Here is a 14,005-nt window from a genome sequence, read left to right on the forward strand (position 1 = left end):
TTTATTTATTTATTTATTTATTTATTTATTTATTTATTTATTTATTTGAGAGAGAGAAAGAGAGCATGCATGTGTGCAAGAGCGAGGAGGGGCAGAGGGAGAGGGAGAGGAGAAAGAATCTCAAGCAGACTCCCCACTGAGCGTGGAGCCCCTTGTGCGGCTTGATCTCATGACCCTGAGATCATGACCTGAGCTGAAATCAGGAGTCTGGCACTTAACCGGCCTTAGCCACCCAGGCGTCTTGAACCTTCTGTTTTCAGGTTGCTGATGATTTAAAACACAATCCCTGGGCGCCTGGGTGGCTCAGTCGTTAAGCGTCTGCCTTCGGCTCAGGTCATGATCCCAGGGTCCTGGGATCGAGCCCCGCATCGGGCTCCCTGCTCCACGGGAAGCCTGCTTCTCCCTCTCCCACTCCCCCTGCTTGTGTTCCCTCTCTCGCTGCGTCTCTCTCTGTCAAATAAATAAATAAAATCTTTAAAAATAAAAAAAAATAAAACACAATCCCTGCATTCAAGGAGGTCTAATCTTAGAGGAAAATCAGAGGTAAATGGACTTGTTTTTCTCATTATTTTGAATTTCTGTTGGTTTTTAATTTCACATATGTATCTTTAAATTACTGATTTAAATTGTAAGGGCAAGAACAATCATTTTCCTTTCCTTTTTTTTTTTTTTTAAGGATTTTATTTATTTATTTGAGATAGAGTGCATGAGAGGAGGGGGAGAGGGTGGAGGGGTGGAGGGGGAGAAGCAGGCTCTCCACTGAGCAGGGAGCCTGACGAGGGTCTTGATCCCAGGACCCTGGGATCATGACCTGAGCCGAAGGCAAACGCCTAACCGACTGAGCCACTCAGGCGCCCCCAATTATCTTCCTTTCTGTGAAATCTTATGAACTGTTTCTACTGCTCTTGGCACATGGTAGTTAGCTACCTGCCTTACCAGAAGACTGACTCATTGGATAATAGGATATCAGTGTAGGGAAAGAGGGATCCTAAGTATTGGGGATTCTCTATTTTGTATATTTTAGAATGGTAAGGATACTAGGACTTTATAGTCTTACTTGGAATTATACTTTGGAGACTAAAATGACACAGACTAAAAATTGAAAATCCAGAAAGACATACTTGGTTTCTGAAATAACCATCCAAATTTTGTCTGCCTAACAAAGTTAGACCATATTTATTATTGGCATGCTGGGAGGATGGTTTACTTGAGCAGAAGTCTATCCCTGACTGTCTGATGGTGGTGTTGTGCATCCTTAATAAATTTGAGTTCACCTTAGTTTACTGTAAAAGTCTTTTAGATGACATTCAGAACCAAAATTGCATATTATCTGCTGGGCTGTTAACCTCCGTTTCCAACCCCCCATGACATTGTGTATTAGAGTTGAGTTTATCTTAGAGATCTTAATTCAGATCTAGACCTTTAAGAGTAATGTTTCATTTTTCTGGCATTTTTTAGATTACTTGGTAGTGTTAAGGTAGGGGTAGATAGCATGAACGTTCTTGAGGGAAGGCTAAGAGGAATGCTACTTGAGACTACTTATTTGCCCAATCCTTTTGTATGAAATCAGTCTCCTGGCCACTTGTATTGCCTTTTTTGCTCCTCCCCAGCCATGCCCCTGAATCTTCAGTCCTAGTGCTGCTAACTGTGCAAACGTAGGAAACAGTCCCTAAATCCAGCTTTACTTCTGGCACCATTGTAGAGTTTGAGGGTCCTCCAGACCACCTTTGGGTTCAGGACTTTGCTAGAAGGATTTATAGAACTCAATAAAAGCTGTTACACTCAAAGTTACGGTTTATTTCAAGCAAAAGGATACAGGTTAAAATCAGCCAACAGAATAGATGCATGAGGCAGAGTCTCGCAGGGTTCCAAATGCTGAGCTTCTGTTTGTCCTCTCCTAGTGGAGTCAGGGACAGTGTTAACTCTGCCTGGCAGTGGTGTGTGACAATACACATAGAGTACTGCCAACCAGAGAAGCTCACCCGAGGCTTGGTGTCAAGTTTTTTTTTGGGACTCCATCATGTAGATATGTTTGATTGCCAGTGTAGCTGACCTCAGTCTCTAACCCCTCCTGAAGTTGTGCTGATCCTGTGTGACTCATAGTCCCCACTATTAATCACATTGTTAGACCCTCTGGCACAGCTCAAAGCCCTCAGTAAAAAAAACTTTAAACAACAGGCATTTCTGCAGTTTAGGTTTACTTCCAGGGAGCTGAGAGCAAAGACCAGACCTGTCTTTGGCCAAGGTTAAATCCTTTATTACACACTGTGCTAGTTCAATCTTTGGCCCCAACCAAGAGGAAGGGAAAGGGAACTAATTTAAATTTTTTTGAGCCATGCAAATTTGTTTTTTGATCAGAAAGTTTAATATGTATAAATTGATTTTTTTTTTTTTAAATGGAGATCCAAGTTGATAGAGCTCCTAGGCACCTAAGAGAAGCAAACTCAGATCATCCCTGGTGGAACATACCTCAATCCTAGCTTCAGAGAATTCCTAAAGATAGATTGCCAACAAATAAGAGCTAATAAGAGTAATATAATAATATCTCAAGTCATTACAAATAAAAATCAGCAGAAACAAGTGATTCAGACCCACAGAAATAAAAATAATAATAATTCAAAGTTAAAAACTCAGTGGAAGGGAACTTACAGTTCTGGTCATGGTGGAGGAACAAGAAGTTGATTTATGCCTCTGCCTTAAACAGATAAAAACAAACGAATAACTGGACAAAATATATTTTTAAAACTGTTTTAGACATTGGACAAAGGGTAGTGCAGCAGACCAGTGAAACCTCAGAGAAGGGAAACAAGTTGATCACTGTGATGGCCCCATCTGATGAAAGTTTCTAGACATTTGGATGAGAAGAGATACCTAAACAGAGCTGGCAGTCTCCCACATTTGAAGAGACAGAAGTAAAAGCTCCGAGAAGCCAGATCAGCTAGAATTTGTGGGCAGAGTATTTGACAGAAGAAAGCTTCACACAAAAAGAGAGAGCTCCAGAAATTTGTAGAAGTTTACCCTAAATCTGAACTGTCCAGTACAGTAGCTACTAACCTCGTGTGGGTATTTAAAAATTCAGTTCTTCAGTTGCACTGATACATTTTGAATGCTCAGTTGCCACAATTTCATCATTGCAGAAAGTTCTGTTGGATTTTACTATCTTAGACTTGTTAGTTGAGTGCTACTCAGTTTATGAATAGTGAAGAAATTAACCCAAGGCCAGAAAAAGACCACCAGAAAGCATTAAGCAGAACAGTCCCTGGAATACAGGGCCACAAATATGTTGTGTTTCTACTAGCCAGAGCAGAAACACCTTCTAACACCTGGGACATTGAATGGAGGCCTTAGAAGGGCGTAGCCTCAGTAAAGCAGTCAAATTAGCCCTAATCTAAAGGATTTACCTTGGATTTGCCTAACAGCATAAAAGCAAGCCTCAGAAGGATGAAATTGCTTCTAAGTCAGGAATTCCTAAAACAAAGCTCAAAATTAAAGCCAAAAATAAACACCAGCCAAGAATGCAAAATTGACGACATTTGGCATCCAATCACAAATTATCAGGCATATAAAAGAAGCACAGAATACAGTTTATATGGAGGAGAAAAACCAGTCAATATAGGCCTAGAAATTACACAGATGATAGAATTAGTGGACAAGGACATTGTAACAGTTACAACTGTTCCAAATGTTCAAAAAACTGAAAGAAAGATTGAGCTTTTAAATAGAGACATGGAAGATATAAAAATGACCCAAATCAAACCTCCAGGGACAACTGGGTGGCCCAGTCAGTTAAGTGTCTGCCTTTGGCTCAGGTCATGATTCCAGGGTCCTGGGATCTGGGATCAAGTTCCACATCAGGCTTCCTGCTCAGCGGGACAAAAAAAATTTCATCCAAAATGAAATATAAGTGGGGTACCTGGCCAACTCAGTTGGTAGAGCATGTGACTCTTGATCTTGGGGTTGTGAGTTAAGCCCCACATTGGGTATTGAGCTTACTTAAAAAAAAAATAAGTAAAACAAAATGAAATATAAGAAAAAGATTGAAAATATAAATATACAGTGATAAGTAAATAATAAGTAAACAGTGGGACAACATCAAGCAGTCTTAAGAATACAAGTAATTGGAGTCTCAGGAATATAGGGGTGGGGACAGCAAAAAATATTTTGAAGAAATAATGGCTGAATATTTTCTAAATTTAATGAAAACTGTAAACTCACAGATCCAGAAAGCCCATTTAAGATTTTTTCTTCATCACTGGTTTTAAGCAATTTGATTATGATATGCTTTGGTGTAGTTCTCTTCATGACTTTTTCTGTTTTAGGTTCCTTGAGATGCTTAGATCCATGAGAATCCAAAAGAACAGTCATGACGAGAGCTATACCAAGATTCATCTTAATCAAATTGCCTCAAATTAGTGAAAAAAGAGGAAGTCCCCAAAGGATACAGAGAAAAGAACCTACATTGTATACAGACGGATTATGGTCTGAATTGTGTGCCCCCAAATTTGTATGTTGAAATCCTAACCCCCAGTTATCTCAGGATGTGACTGTACATGGAGAAAGGTCTTTAAAGAGGTGATTAAATTAAAATGAGTCTGTTAAGGGGGAGCCTGGCTGGCTTAGTCAGTAGAGCGTGTTAACTCTTGATCTTGAGGTTATAGGTTTGAGCCCTCTTTTGGATGTAGAAATTACTTTAAAAAAGAAAATCTTTTTAAAAATGAGGCTTTTAGGGTGGGCCCTAATCTGGATTGGATTATAAGGACTAGTGTCCTTATAAGAAGAAGAAATGTGAAAACATAAAGGGACAACAGGGGCATGAGTGTATAGAGACAAAACCACTTGAAGACCCAGTGAGAAGGTGGCCATCTGCAGGCCAAGGAGAGAGGCATCAGGAGAAACCAAACCTGTCAACACTTTGATCATGGACTTATAGCCTCCAGACTGTGAGAAAGTAGATTTTTGTTGTTTAAGCCATCTCATCTGTGGTATTTTGTTATGGCAGCCCTGACTAATACACAAGGTAAGAATTATGGCAAACTTTTCATTAGAATCATTGCAAGCCAGAAGATACTAGAGTGGTAACATTAAAGTGCTAAATGAAAAAGCCTATAAATGTAGAATTGTATATGCAGTGAAAAATGCCTTTAAAAAATTGAAGAGGGCGGCGACTGGGTGGCTCAGTCATTGGGCATCTGCTTCGGCTCAGGTCATGATCTCAGGGTCCTGGGATCGAGCCCCGCATCAGGCTCCCTACTCAGCCGGGAAGCCTGCGTCTCCCTCTCCCACTCCCCCTGCTTGTGTTCCCTCTCTCACTGTGTCTCTTTCTGTCGAATAAATATATAAAATCTTTAAAAAAAAATTGAAGAGGAAAATGTGCAGAATGGGCAAATCTCTAGGGTCAGAAAGTACATTTATGGTTGCTTATGACTGAGGATTGGGAGAAAATGGGGAGTTATTGCTAATAGGTATAGGGTATCTTTTAGGGGTGATGAAAATGTTCTAAAATTGATTTTGGTGGTGGAAGCACAACTCTGAATACACTAAAAGCCAGTGAATTGTGGACTTCAAATGGTGAATTATATGGTATATGAATTTTAACACAGTAAAAATAATAAAGATGAAATAAAGCTTTTTAAAATATACAAGAGCTAATAGAATTAGTCACCATCAAGCTATGACTACAAGAAATGTTAATTGCAGGAGAAAATTATATCAGATGGAAACTTAGATCTACATTAAAGAAATGAAGAGAATCAGAAATTTATATAGAGGGGCACCTGGGTGGTGCAGTTGGTTAAGCGTTAAGCTTTTGCTTTTGGTTCAGGTCATGATCTCAGGGTTGTGAGATCAAGTCTGGAGTCAGGCTCTGCACTCAGCATGGAGCCTGCTTAAGACTCTCTCCCTCTGCCCCACTCCTCTCTAAAATAAATAAATAAATCTTAAAAAAAAAAGAAGTCTATATAGAAACTATTACTAGTTCTTTTATCCGGAAAAAAACATTTAAAAAGATAACTGTTTAAAACAAAAATAATAAAACTGTATTGTGGGATTTATAAGATGTGTAGAAGTAAGATGTATGACAACAATTGCCCAGAAGGTTGGGAGAGGTGAAATGGAAGTATACTATTCTAAAGTTCTTTTTAAAATTTAATTTAATTTTTATTTTTTTTAAGATTCTATTTATTTATTTGAGAGGGAGAAAGCACGAGCAGTGGGGAGGGACAGAGAGAGAGAGATAAGCGGACTCCCTGCTGAGCAGGGAGCTGGATGTGGGGCTTGATCCCAGGACCCTGAGAGTATGACCTGAGCCGAAGGCAGATGCTTAACTGACTGAGCCACCCAGGCGCCCCATTCTAAAGTTCTTACAATGTATGCAAAATGGTATATTATTTGAAGATAGACTGTGATATATTAAAGATTTATACCTTAAATCCTAAAGAAACCACTTTAAAAAAAAAGCAAAGAGGTATAATTAATAAGCCCATGAAAGGAGATAATTGAATCATAAAATGCTTAATTAATCTAAAAGACATCCAGAAAGGGTAAGATGAACAGATTGGACAAATAGAAATCAAATAGCAAGATGGTTGACTTAAATCCAACCATATAAATAATCACATTAAATGCAAATGATCTAAACACTGCAATTAATAGGTGAAAATTGTCAGATTGCACGTAAAAGCAAGACCTAGTTATGGTGCTATTTACAAGAAACCCACATTAAGTACATTTAAAGACACAGATAGACTAAAAGTACAAGGATGGAAAAAGATATACTATGGGAACACTAATCAGAAGAAAGGAGGAGTTACTATATTAATATTAGACAAAGTAGATTTCACAGCAAGGGATAGTACCATGGATATGGAGGGTGATTTCATGATGAAAATGGGGTCAGTTCTTTAAGAAAACTAACAATCATAAATGTTTATGCATTTAATAACAGAACTTCAAGATTTATGAAGCAAAAAGTAATAAAACTGAGGGCGCCTGGGTGGCTCAGTTGGTTAAGCAACTGCCTTCGGCTCAGGTCATGATCCTGGAGTCCCTGGATCGAGTCCCGCATCGGGTTCCCTGCTCAGCAGGGAGTCTGCTTCTCCCTCTGACCCTCTCCCCTCTCATGTGCTCTCTCTCATTCTCTCTCTCTCAAATAAATAAATAAAATCTTAAAAAAAAAAAGTAATAAAACAAAGAAATAGAGCACTCAGTATAGTTGGAGATCTCAACAGTATTTTCTCAATATTTGATTGAACACTTAGACAAAAAAATCAGTAAATAACTTGACCTTGTTGACATTTGCTGACCACTCTACTCAACAATGGTATGATAGTATTCTTTGCTAGTGTTCACAGAATATTAACCAAGATAGACCATATTCTGGGCCATAAAAGAAATTTCAATAAATTTAAATTTTAGAATTTTTAAAAAGATTTTATTTATTTATTTGACAGAGAGAGACAGTGAGAGAGGGAACACAAGCAGGGGGAGTGGGAGAGGGAGGCAGGCTTCCTGCCAAGCAGGGAGCCCGATGTGGGGCTTGATCCCCGGATCCTGGGATCATGTCCTGAGCCGAAGGCAGATGCTTAATGACTGAGCCACCCAGGCACCCCACAAAGTATGTTCTTTTATCATAAAGGGATTACATTAGTAATCAGTAACAGAAGAATATCTGAAAACTCCCAAATATTTGGAAATTAAACATAATCTGTATTAGACATCGGTCAAAGAATAAGAAAATTTTAGAAAATTAGAAAATTTTTTTAAAGAATGAAAATGAGAACATGACATAGCAGAATTTTTGGGATTCAGTTAATGCAGTACTTAAAAGGAAATTTATAACATTATAAAGGAAATTTAGAACATTAAATGCATATATTACAAGTAGAAAGATTTCAAATTATTGACCTAAGCTTCCACCTTAAGAAATGAGAAAAAGAAAAGGGAACTTAAGTCCACATAAGCAGAGGAAAGGAAACTGTGAAGATCAGAGCAAAAATCATTGAATTAAGAAGCAGAAAAATAGTAGATATTATCAGTGAAACCAAAAGCTGATTCTTTCCTTTTTTTTTTTTTTTTAAGATTTTATTTATTTATTTGACAGAGAGAGAGCACAAGCGGGGGAGTGGCAGAGGGAGAGGGAGAAGCAGGCTTCCCGCTGAGCAGGGAGCCTGACGCGGGGCTCAATCCGAGGACTCCGGGATCATGACCCCAGCCAAAGGCAGACACTCAACCAACTGAACCACCCAGGAGTCCCATCTTTCTCTCTTTCTTCCTCTTTCTCTCTCTCCCTCCTTTCCTCCCTAAGCTTTACACCCAACATGGGACTTGAACTCACGACTCCCCCCCGCCCCCCAAGAGTCTCATGCTTTACCAACTGAGCCAACTAGGTGCCCCACAAAGCTGGTTCTTTAAAATGATTAACAGGGTGCCTGGGTGGCTCTGTCGGTTAAGCGACTGCCTTCAGCTCAGGTCATGATCCTGGAGTCCCAGGATCGAGTCCCACGTTGGGCTCCCTGCTCAGCAGGGAGTCTGCTTCTCCCTCTGACCTTCCCCCTCTCATGTGCTCTCTCTCTCTCATTCTCGCTCTCTCAAATAAATAAATAAATAAAATCTTTAAAAAAAAAAATAAATAAAATGATTAACAAAATTGATGAACTTTTAGCCAGGTTTAGCCAAGGAAGAGAGAATACATTACTGGTATCAGGAATGAGAAATAGGACATGAGTGATGATTCTACAGCCATTATAAAGATAAGTACCACAAACCATTCTATGTCAGTAAATTTGACAATTTACATTAAATGCACAAGCTCTTTGAAAGACACAAACTGATAAAGCTCAATCAAAAAGAAACAGATAACCAGAGTAGGTCTATATCTATTAGATAAATTGAATTGTAGTTTAAAACTTTCCCACAGAGGAAACTCCAGGCTCAGATGGCTTCACTGCTGAAGTCTACCAACAGTTTAAGGAAGAATTAATGTACCATTTTTACATAAACTTTTGAAGAACTTAGAAGAGGAGGGAACACTTCCCCACTCATTTTATGAGCCCAACCTTACCCTGACACCAAAGTCAAAGACATAAGAAAATGACATGCTAATATTTAGTATGAACACAGATGCAAAAATCTTTAACAAAATTTTAGTAAATTGAAATCATTAATTTCTTTTTTTTTTTTTAGGTTTCATTCATTTATTTGAGAGAGAGAGACAGAGATAGTAAGAGCACAAGTGGGGAGGAGAGGGAGAAGCAGACTCCCTGCAGAGCAAGGAGCCTGATGCGGGACTCGATCCCAGGACCCCGGGACCATGACCTGAGCCGAAGGCAGACGCTTAACCTACTGAGCCACCCAGGCACCCTGAAATCAGTAATTTCTATAAAAGACAATACATCATGACCAAGTAGGGTTTATCAACAATTCAAGGTTGGTTCAGCTTTCAAAATTCAAACAGTATAATTCACACGTATTAACAGACTAGAAAAGAAAGTAACATGATTATCTCAAGGCATTTAAGCGGGGAAAGGAAAACTTTAATAAGTGGTCCTTAATCAGATAAACATTATAAAGGAAGAAAAATCTTTTTTCGTTCTATTCTAGGTTCCCAGCTGGGTCTCTGTAACAAGACAGATTAACAAGAGAAAAACAAGTTTATTGACATACATATTTCATATATATATATATGAGAGAAATGCCTGGATGAGTAACTCAAAGGTGTGGTTAGAAGTTAGGTTATATAGGGTGCTTGGGTGGTCAGATGGTTGAGTGTCTGCCTTCGGCTCAGGTCATGATCTTGAGGTCCTGGGATCGATCCCCATGTTGGGCTCCCAGCTCAGCAGGGGGTTTGCTTTTCCCTCTCCCCCTGCCTCTCCCCCTGCTTGTGCTCGGTCTCTCTCTCTCTCAAATGAATAAATAAAATCTTAAAAAAAAAAAAAAGTTATATAGGTAGCATCCTAACAAATTTTTAGAGAAGTGATAAGACAAAGGAAAAAGACCTTGAGTGTCTAGGAGTGGCAAATTGTGGGAAGGCAGTATATGTGAAACTAATGGTAGATAAAGACTAGCTAGTAAAGTTTGTTATGTAGAACCCTCTGGTGCCATCTCCAGGCTGATGAGGTTTGTCTCCTATGATTAACTTTTGTCCTTACTGGTGAAGAGGGAAGGAGGATACCTTTGTAAATTTATGTCCTGCTTTTAGGCAAATAGAGGGAGGGCAGAGAGCTTTTCTTTTATCTGCTTCTTAATTTCATTCTGCTCAAAATAATCCTATGCCAAAGTGGCATATGTGAGGTGGCAAATTCTGCTATCCTTCACCACATTAAAAAAACAACAAAAAACCTCCAGCCTTACTTCACATCATCAAAAATTAACTCAGATGGATCATGGACTTTAAGGGCTAAAATTAAATTCTAGAAGAAAACGTCTGAGAAAATCATTGTGATCATAGATTAGAGAAAGATTTCATAAGTTAAACACAAAAAGCACAAAGTATAAAAGAAAAAAATGATTTCATCAAAATAAAATTTCTCTTTTAAAGACAGAGTAGGGGTGCCTGGTTGGCTCAGTCGGTGGAGCATGTGACTGTTGATCTCAGGGTCATGAGTTCAAGCCCCATGTTGGGCATAGAGCTTATTCTTAAAAAAAAAAAAAAGCCTAGCAGAAAATAGAAGTTTAAGAAAATAATTTGAGTGTGGGATATATGAAGAATGCCATAATTCAACAAAAAGAAGACAACCCGGTTTAAAAATGGGGAAGAGGGCGCCTGGGTGGCTCAGTTGGTTGAGCGACTGCCTTCGGCTCAGGTCATGATCCTGGAGTCCCAGGATCAAGTCCCGCATCGGGCTCCCTGCTCAGCGAGGAGCCTGCTTCTCCCTCTGACCCTCCCCCATCTCATGTACTCTCTCTCATTCTCGCTCTCTCAAATGAATAAGTAAATCTTTAAATAAATAAATAAATAAATAAAAATGGGGAAGAGATGTGAACAGACTCTTTGCTAAAGAAGATATGGGGTTGGCAAAGATGTTCAACATCAGTTCTTAGGGAAATGCAAATGAAAACCATAAGGTACCACCACACAACTATTTAGCATGGCTGATCTTGAAAAAGTGTGATGAAATCAAATGCTAGTGAGGATGTGGAGCAACGGGAGTTCATATATTACTGATAGGAATGTAAGATGGTGAAACCACTTTGAAAGTTTGATTTTTTTTTTTAATTAAACATACGTTTATCATAATGACAGCCATTTCACCTCTGAAATGGATCCATATGTCCACATCAGGACTTGTACGTGAATGTTTATACCAGCTCTATTTGTAATAACTAAAAATTGGAAACCCAGATAACCTGGATATTATCAACAGTAAGTAGATAAATAAATTGTGGTTTATTTATACAGTGGTGTAGTGCTCAGCAACAAAAATGAACAATGTATTGGCATACCAGTATGCAGTGTTGTAAAGCTGTAATTTTTAAAATTGCTTAAGATTTTATTTATTTATTTTTGCTAGAGAGAGCGAGCAAGCACAAGCGGGGGGTGAGGGGCAGAGGGAGAAGCAGACTACCCACTGAGCAGGGAGCCCACCGTGGTGCTCTATCCCAGGATCCCAGGATCATGACCCAAGCTGAAGGCAGATGCTTAACGGACTGAGCCACCCAGGCACCCCTTAAATTTTTTTTTTAAGTTAAAAATCCCTTAATTTTTTATTCCTGGTACCACTACCACAATTTACAGGGCAATATACCTGATGTAATGAAAAGAAAAAGACAAAGACAAAGTTACAACAGATAAAAGACCTCAGGAATGTACATCTAATTGACACTACATTGCATTAATCAATAGCTGCACTTTTTGCAAACTGTGGCTATGACAGTCCTGAACAAGAAGGGTTTCCAGTTTAAGCTGCAGTAACTATTCTGACTATGGATCATCGTTCCTTCTGTGGCAGATTTTTACAGTTCCTCTAATGCATTTAGGACAACTGCCTCAAAGTTACCTGCAGCTTTCCTGACAACTCCTCGCTCGCTCTCCTGCTAAGAACTGTAGCCCTTTTCTTCTGAATTTTTTTAGAACCTTCTGCTACCCATATCCACCACTTCACCACCGGATCCGTAACCACCACCATAGGGACTGCCCAAGCTTCTTCCACCAAAACTGCCCCCCTTCATGGGTCCATAATTTGATTGCTGTTGTCCACTATAATTTCCAAAATCATTATAGTTCCCACCATCACCATAGGTACCACCTCCAAAATTTCCTCCTTCATTGTAACCATCATATCCTCCACCACTACCTCCTATCCACATCCTTGGTTTCCATATCCTGGTCCACCACCACCATAGCCTCCTGTACTACTATAACCAGGACCATCACCATAGTTGCCACCATCACCTCCAAATCCATTATATCCACCATCACCTCCTCCATTAACTACCTCTGCTGCCACCACCTCCACCATCATAACCTCCTCTTCCACCCAAGTTTCCTCCATGACCCATGAAGTTGCCAGATCCACCTCCGTGACCTCTTTGTGATCCAGCAGATTGCATTTCTTGTTTAGAAAGGGCCTTTTTCACTTCACAGTTATGCCCGTTAATAGTGTGGTATTTCTGAACAACAGTTTTATCAACTGTATCATGATCATCAGAAGTTACAAAAGCAGGGCGCTTGGGTGGCTCAGTTGGTTAAGCGACTGCCTTCGGCTCAGGTCATGATCCTGGAGTCCGGGGATCGAGTCCCACATCGGGCTCCCTGCTCGGCGGGGAGCCTGCTTCTCCCTCTGACCCTCCCCCCTCTCATGTGCTCTCTGTCTCTCTCATTCTCTCTGTCTCAAATAAATAAATAAAATCTTAAAAAAAAAAAAAGTTACAAAAGCAAATCCTCTCTTTTTTCCACTCTGCCTGTCTTTCATAACTTCTGTGGTTTCAATCTTGCCATGCTTTTCAGAGTAATTTCTCAAATTATATTCTTCTGTATCTTCTTTAATACCACCAACAAAAATTTTCTTCACCGTTAGAATCTTCTCTAGAAACAGCTCTCTTTGGTTCCACTACACGCCCATCAACCCTGTGTGGTCAGGCAAACATTGCTGCATCCACCTCTTCAACACAAGAGGAAGTCACAAAACCAAAACCCCTGGAATGTTTTGTTTGGGGGTCTCTCATCACCACACAATCTGTAAGTGTACCCCATTTTTCAGATGTTCTCTAAAACTATTATCTGTAGTTTCAAAGCTCAAACTACCAATAAACAGTTCTCTCAACTGCTCTGGTTCCTTTGGATCATGGCCCTCCATTTTGAGACCCGACTTGCCTCTTCCAACGCGAGTTCAATATGGGACTAAGAGGAGGCGACCCCTTAAATTTTTTTATAGTCTGTTGGGTGTGACCTGGTATTTCCCCATCTTAATTTGCATTTTCCTAATTACTAGTAGAAGATAAGCTTCTTTTATTATTGGCCTTTCGGGTTTCTACTTTCGAGTCTTTGCCAACTTTTCTATTGAGTTATCTTTTTGTTTTATAATTATTTGTATATATCAGGTACCAATTATTTGTCATATATGTATGTTTCAAATAATTTTTTTCCCAATCTATAGCTTTTATTTTATTTTTTTAAAGATTTTATGATTTTATTTATTTATTTGACAGAGACAGAAACAGCGAGAGCAGGAACACAAGCAGGGGGAGTGGGAGAGGGAGAAGCAGGCTTCCCGCTGAGCAGGGAGCCCGATGTGGGACTCGATTCCAGGACTCTGGGATCATGACCTGAGCTGAAGGCAGCCGCTTACTGACTGAGCCACCCAGGCGCCCTATAGCTTATATTTTAACTTCACAATTTTTTTTTACAGATTTTTATTTATTAGAGAGAGAGAGAGAGGGCAGGTGGGAGGGGCAGAGGGAGAGGGAGACACACAGACTTCTTGCAGAGCAGGGAGCCTGATGCAGGGCTCATTCCAGGACCCTGTATTTTTTACTGTATAGAAGTTTTAAGTTTTAAATTATAAATTTT

General features: G+C 39.5%; 1 protein-coding gene and 1 pseudogene across 1 annotated transcript in view; one reads left to right on the plus strand and one right to left on the minus strand.

Moving 5' to 3' along the window:
• Positions 1-14,005, plus strand: part of R3HDM2 (R3H domain containing 2) — a 160,049-nt gene that overhangs the window by 66,509 nt on the left and 79,535 nt on the right. The window lies entirely within an intron of this gene.
• LOC118008681 lies at positions 12,064-13,292 on the minus strand (annotated as a pseudogene).

This window comes from Mirounga leonina, unplaced genomic scaffold, assembly GCF_011800145.1.
Source record: "Mirounga leonina isolate KUSES-001 unplaced genomic scaffold, KU_Mleo_1.0 Mir_126, whole genome shotgun sequence".
NCBI lineage: Eukaryota > Metazoa > Chordata > Mammalia > Carnivora > Phocidae > Mirounga > Mirounga leonina.